The sequence below is a fragment of the Trachypithecus francoisi genome, unplaced genomic scaffold (assembly GCF_009764315.1).
Source record: "Trachypithecus francoisi isolate TF-2019V2 unplaced genomic scaffold, Tfra_2.0 Contig00398, whole genome shotgun sequence".
Lineage (NCBI taxonomy): Eukaryota > Metazoa > Chordata > Mammalia > Primates > Cercopithecidae > Trachypithecus > Trachypithecus francoisi.
In genome coordinates, this window is record NW_022680619.1 from 26,689 (window position 1) to 34,228 (window position 7,540).

Consider the following 7,540-nt stretch of genomic DNA (forward strand, 5'->3'; position numbering starts at 1 on the left):
GAATTCATAGGCTCAAGCAATCCACTAGTCTTGGTCTCCTAAAGTTCTGGGATTACAGGAGTCAACCACTGCACATGGCCAACAATTGTTCAATTTTTAAATTAAAAAATCCCCCAAATAGGGCAGGCACAGTGGCTCACACCTGTAATCCCAGCACTTGGGGAGGCTGAAGAGGGTGGGTTCTTTGAGGCCAGGTCAAAACCAGCCTGGCCAACATGGAAAAACCCCATCTCTAAATATACAAAAATTAGCCAGGTGTGGTGCTGCAGGCCTGTCATCCTACCCATTCAGAAGGTGAGGCAGGAGAATCGCTTGAAACTGGGAGACACAGAGGTTGCAGTAAACTGAGATCATACCACTGAACTCCTGCATGAGCAACAGAGCAACTCTGTCTCAATTTAAAAAAATTCCCCCAAATAATTGCAAATTACATATCAAATAAGAGACTTACATCCAAATGTGTAAAGAACTATTACAACCCAACAATGAAAGAGTAACAACCCAATTTAAAAATGGACAAAGGATCTGAAGAGACAGACTTCCAAGAAAATATACAAATGGCCAAAAAACACATGAAAAGATGCTCAACATCATTAGTCACTACTCAAATACAAATCAAAGCAATGAGACACCGATTCAATGGCTACAGGTAAATTGTAACAAATACTGGAGAGATGAGGGGAAACTGGAACCTCATTTAAGCTGCTGGTGAGAATTTAGAATAGTGCAGTTACTTTGGGAAACACGTAGCAATTCCTCAAAAGGTTAAATACAGAGGTACCATATGACTCGGCAGCAGTACCTCAGGTGTATACCCAAAGAAGTGAAAACACAGCCCCCACAAACACACATCAACTATTATTCTGCTTATTCATAATAGCAAAAAGTAGAGACAATCCATATATCCACCAACTAATGAATGGCTATAATAAATGTGATGTACACATCCATACATGAAATCTTTGACAATAAAAAGGAATAAAGTATATGCCAAACATGCTTCACGGACCTTGAACCTTGAAAATATTATGCTAAGTGAAATAAGCCAGCTGTAAATAAAAACGTGTTGTACAATTGTGTTTACATGGAAAATTCAGAATAGGAAAATCTATGCCAGTGAAAAGTGTAAGTGGTGGCTGAGAGCTGAAGGAAAAGGGGAGTGTGTGACTGCTAACAGTTATAAAGTTCCTTTAAAAAATGCAGACTGGGCCAGATGCAATGGCTCCCGCCTGTAATCCCAGCACTTTGGGAGGCCAAGGCAGTTAGGTTACCTGAGGTCAGGAGTTTGAAACCAGTCTGCCCAACATGGTGAAACCCCATCTCTACTAAAAATACAAAAATAACCAGGCATGGTGGGATGTGCCTGTAATCTCAGCTAACCAGGAGGCTGAGGCAGAAGAAATGCTTGAACTTTGGAAGCAGAGGCTGCAGTGAGCCAAGATGGCACCACTGTACTCCAGTACTTTGGGAGGCAGGAGGATAGATCAAACCTGGCAACATAGTGGGACTCTGTATCTACAAAAAAATAAAAAATAAAAAAATTAGCCCGGTGTGGGGGTACATGCTGGTAGACCCAGGCCTGGGATCATGCCACTGCACTCTAGCCTGGGTTACAGGGACACTGTCACCAAAAAAAAAAAAAAAAAGTTGTAAACTTAGGCTGTGTGGCTCACACCTGTGACCCCAGCACTTTGGGATGCCTAGGCAAAAGAACTGCCATGAGGCCAGCAGTTTGAGAACAGCCTGGGCAACACAGTGAAGCTGCACCTCTATTTATTTATTAATTAATGAATATTCCAAAATTAGATCTTGATGACAGCTGCAGAACTCTGTGAATATCAAAGACCACCGACATGTAAACCTTGAAGTGTGAATTACATAACACTCTTAAAGAAAAAGTTTATCACATGCATGCATAGACAGAGCCCACTCCACCCACCTCAGCCCCTGTGCTCTTGCAGCTCTATCTTGCACATACACGGGCACACACTGCTTATGTGTTTCGCTCATTTCTGGTAAAACGATTCTGTTCCAGGGAGCACACACAGATGAAGGGAGGGGTCACATCAGGCCCTCAGTGTGGTTCTGGCCCAGGGAGACAGCCAATGTGGTAGAAACCCTTATCCTCTATTCCACCAGGGATGAATTCTTTTAGATAAGCATCACCTTCCTCACTTAGCAAAACAGGACAAGCATGTTTCTGGCTCATGCCGCAGGGCACTGTGGGACTTCAGTAAGGACCCCTCAGAGGGGCTAAGAACAAACGAGATTCTTGTTCCTGACACTGATCCCTTCCACAGGAGCAGCTGGGGGTCTAAGTGAGCTCTCTAAGTAGGATTCACAGGGGCTCACCACAGATGGAAGGTGCTGGCTGTGAGGTCTGGGGCCAGAGGCTGGGCCTGCATCCTGAGTGTCCTCCCTGTACCATGGACACACAGGAGGACTCAGAGTGCTGCAGGCAAAGCCAACTGTGCCTGTGATCAACGAGCAACCACCCCACTCTGACTCCTGGTGATCAATCAATGTTAACGCCCCCAGCCTGACTTCCTATGATCAATCAATGAGTAACCACCCCACCCATGCTCCCTAGGATTCCCCAGAGAGGGGTTCCAGAGTCTGTGACACTCCTTTCCAAGCCTCTCTGGCAGAGGAGCTCCACCCGCTTAGGTCTTACCTGGGGCTTGGCCTTCAGGAACATGGCTCTCCATATCATTGCTGTATTTACTGGTGCCACGCAGCTTTCCTAAAGGCATTCTCGCTGAAACACAAAAGGAGAAGAGAGGTTTGGTTACACCAGCGAGTCCAATGCTGTGGGGCCCTGGCCAACAGGTCCTGCAGAGCAGCTACCCCTGGTAACAAAGTGCTGTCCTCAGCATACCAGTCTGGTTGAGGTCCAAAAGAGGCATGAAGAAAGGGGCACTCAACAAAGAGCAATGACAGGCTGCTGAGCTAGGGAGAAAGTCAGCAGGATGAGGAGACAGAAGGGACTGGAAAGGTGGTCACCATGGAGCAAAGAGGGAACCACAGCATGAAGGGGTGGGGAGCTAGCTCCTAAGATATTCATGATGAAGGAGGTACACATTAGACTAGGGTGGCAGCTGGCATCTAGTTCCTATTTCCTGCTCTCTTGAGTGGCCTGGGTCCCCACCAACTCTGCCAGCATGGTATAACCCAGATTTCTCTTCTATAAAATAAAGGGGCCATGTGAAGTCATCACTTAGTCACTCCCAAAGCAAGGGTTTGACCCTGTGTGGGACAATGCAGGTCACATATGTGGGATCAGAGAAAAGCCCCAACTTCAACACCTTCTAGCTGGGGACAAGAGGAGAAAGACCACAGAAATGTGAAATGTTATCTTTAATAGTATTTACCAACAATTCTGTACTAAGCGATGGAATCATATGAAAGGTTTTTCATCACATTTCTGCTCCGCAGAGACAAAGAGCCATGTGCGTCAGTTAAGCTGGGGCCAGCTTGAATGCAGCCCACATTGCCCCTCACATTCACACAAGGCAAGACAGGAACAGGTATGCATCTGTTACTAAGACCTGGCCTGTGGTTCCCAGGGACTAGCTGCCCTGGTCTGCTCATGGCCTACCTTCTTCCCAGGAGGAGAGTTCTCTTCTCTGCCTTGTCTCCGTGCAACAGCTTTAAGGCGGTGGGTGACCATGTTGAAGAAACGTACTTGGTGAGTGGAAGGCATGGTGGCACCAGACACCAGTGGATTTACTGGTGGACAAGCCCTGTCCTCTCCTGGGTAACATCACAGATGACATGCACACTGTGGGCACCAACTGTCAGCAACACTGGCTTACTGATAAAGAAACAAGCAAGTGTGCCAGGGCTCGGGGGCCTTGTCTCTGAGTGAACTGAATAGGCCTAGTCCAGCTGACACTAGAAATAATTCTGATCACTCCAAACAGCAACCAACTAACCCCAGGAAACAGAAGGACTGTGCACACCAGGCTGCAGCAACATGACTGTGATTCCTGAAGACATCACAGAAAGGAGACTCAATGCTGAGATGCGCACACATCTGTGTTCATGTGAAAAGAAAAACAAAGTGACACTGTCCTACCCCTGCTCAATTCAAAAAGCACGCTTGCAGCTCCCACCTCCCTGGGTGCTTTCTGAAGCCTCAACTGAGGCGACGAGGCAGCAAGAGGTTCCTGCTTACCAGGCATCCATGGGTGAAACAGAAAAATAAGGGGAAAGGTCACTAGGGCCACAAAAGATGAGAGTTATCAGTTCAGGAGGATGAGAACCAGCTCACACATGGTGCAGGGTCAGAGTCCTGGTGAAGCCAGGCAGGGTGGGCTGGGAGGACCCTGTGCACATGGTCTGGGGCTGGCAAGGGGCAGGCTCTCCATACCCAGAGGTTGAGAAGGGAGCTGCTAGGCCCTAGGAGTCACTGAGCATTTCTGATAGAAGTGGCTGCACAGGTCTCTTTTCTGAAGGATGCCTCACCTGTGCCCCTCAAAAGCATGCCTTTCTTCCCACCTTCCTTTTCTCTTTTGTTTTTTGAGACAAGGTCTCACTCTGTCACAGGTACAGCACAAAGGCACAAACAGCTCGCTGCAGCTGTGAACTCCTGGGCTCAAGTATCCTCCCACCTCAGCCTCCCAAATAGTTGGCACCACCATGCCTGGCTAAGTTTTTTAGTTTATACTTTTTATTGTTATTATTTTGGTAGAGACAGGGTCTTGTTTTGTTTTCCAGGCTGGTCTTGAACTTCTGGCCTTCAGTGATCCTCCCAACTTGGCCTCCCAAACCACTGGGACCAACAGCAAGACCCAGGGGAGAGCAGCAGAAACAGCAGCAAAGCAGAACAATATAAAGGTTGGCTGTGTGAGGAGCGGGGAGGCCGTGGGGCACGTGTGGCCACGAGTCAGAGAAAGAGAGGGGTGCGCAGGAGTCTGAGAGTGACATCCAGTTACACAGATTGGATCTATGACCTACAGCAGCAATCTGGAAGGCAAAGCCAGGCCTGATAGAAAAGGAGTCTTTTCAAGCTGCTACTGGCTATTTTTGAGAGTGTCCGCACACTAGCAGGCCCCACACAGACAGTCTTGGTGCAGCAGAGATGCCTGGCACAGTCACAGAGACAAGATCCAGAAACATGGCTTAGTGCAATAGTTTTGGGCTGGTGGAATGACCAGGTTGAAGAAACATGTTTGGTGAGCTGAAGACAAGCTGGCACCAGACACCAGGAGATGTGCTGGTGGACGAGCCCTGTCCTGTCCTGGGTAACATCATAGATGATGTGGACACTGGGCACTAACTGTCAGCAACTCAGAGCCTGAGGAGTACGGAACAAACTGGAGGACAGAAACAGGCATGTCTTGACAGGCCAAAACCAGGAAAACCCAGCTTATGTCAATGTCCAGTCCCGCTGAGCTTCAGTGGGTCGGAGTGGGGCTGAGAAGCAATAGGTGATCATCCTGCAAGGCTGGGGCACTGAACAGCAGCACCGTGCCATGTCACTCCCATATCTTCCATGCAGCATCCACCTAAGGAGGCCCTGCAGGTTTGGTGGCTGGTAAACAGACACCCTGCACCATTTTCAATTCTGTGAATCATATTTTTGAAAATGTCTTTGCTCTCGCTTCTACTTTGAAGATCATATGCTACAAAACAGACACAGTGAAAAAAAGCACGCAGATGCCATGCCACGAAACCCCCACACTTCCCTGTGGATGCTGCCCTCTCCAGCCAGCCCAGCGCTTTTCAGAGGTATCCCTTGCCTGGACACTGACTCTACCAGGGCACTCATTTCACATTCCTGCTTAGGTCCACTCCCCCTCCTTCCTTCCTCAGACCTAACATGCCTGCTGCAGGGACCCACTTTCAGAACAGCACCAACTGCTCCCAAAGCACCCTTCGGATCTCCCTGAGCTGGGCTCTGCTGCCAACCCCAAAATGCCTTCCTGAACAGCCAGACCCGACTGGCCACTCCTCAGCCTCGGTCTTGTGAAGACAAAATTCCTTCTATTCACTGTCATGAAATGAAGGAAAATGATTGCACGAGGAGACAGCTCCAAACATGGAGCAAGGAGTATAGCTTCAGACAAAGAACAGAAAACCAACCTGTCATGGTGAGCTTTGCCTCCACCCAAGCAAGCCTGGAAAATGAGGGCCTGCCCAGCCAGGGGCGGGGAGCGAGCAGACTGGTGTCAGTTCAATGGCTGTCCTGCCATAGTCCCATCCAACATAAGCAACAGGCTCACAAACAGTAGGGGCCTATGAGGCAGCCACCAAGGAACCCAAGGATGCCTGGGTAGTGCTCACACTAGCTGAGGAAGGGGCCTGGGGGGTCAATCCCTGCTTGCGATCGACCAGACCTCTGGAAGCAAGGACTGTCACATGTTCAGAGCACACAACCCCTTGCCGTGGACCTGGGCTCCAGTGCTCTGCCTAGGGCCATGCTCTAGCTGGCTGCCATGGGTATGTCTGTGCACCCAATCAGGATTCAACTGATATCTGGTTTAAAGCGAAGCCTCTCCAGGGACCTTACTGTCCAGAACTGTCCCCAAAACATGGTATGTCTCAAAGGCATTGCCTGACCCTTTCTGAGCAGCCAACAGGGACACACCAAGAAAAGCTGTTGGTATTTTCATCATCCAGCACCAAGCGCCTATGCCAGAAATCTGTGAACCCCCTTTATTTTCTGACTGCCACCTCCAATTCCCCAAGTTCATATCTCTGCCACGACTACCAGTGAAACTGTGGCAATTCCTCCCGTTGGGCCTCTGTCTCCAGTTCCCACTCCTACCCCTACACCCTTACCAGCACCCCAAGTCACAGGACTGCCAGTGAGCCTAGGAAGCAATCTGGGCCACATCTCTGCCTGCCTGGAGGTCCTTGATCCTCACTTCTTGCCAGGAGGGCAGGCAGCCTGTCGTGGACCCCACCGAGGCTGCTCCTATGCCTGCCCACACACTGTCCCCAGGGTCCTGGGGATGGTGACTTGCTGCCTTGCACATTGCCTGACCATCCCATCAGGACTGCTAGGCCCTCCCACCCTGCTCCCACCCAGGCACCCCTGCTGTCTGCTGCATAGAAACTCTGTAGCCTCCTCACTCGTGTCTGTGGCACCTCCTGGAGAGATCCGTTCTTGTGTACCAGTCCCACTATACTCTGAACACCTTGTGAGTAGAAACAATGGCTGTTCACCTTTGTGGGCAGCAGGCAAGCATCACTGCCAGACAAAACTACTAGCTCCCTTTAGCACAAGGAGTGGAACCGCCATGCATTTGGATGAGACATGATGTGCAGATTGGAGAATCAGCGTGGCAGCCATAAGAGCAAACCAGGCCTCAAACAGGCACATCCCAGCAGTGAAGATCAGAGTGCCCAGGAAAGGTGTGTGCTGGGGCAGGTAGCTGGGCCAGGCAGGAAGCAGAGAGGGGAAGAAGGGCCTGGGCTCAAACTCCAAAGTGGCCACCCACCAACTCTGGGTACTGGGAGAGGCACTCCCTCCCCCAAATCATGACCCCTTCATAAAGAAGGACTCTGAGGGACTATGGCCAGGATGAAGGTT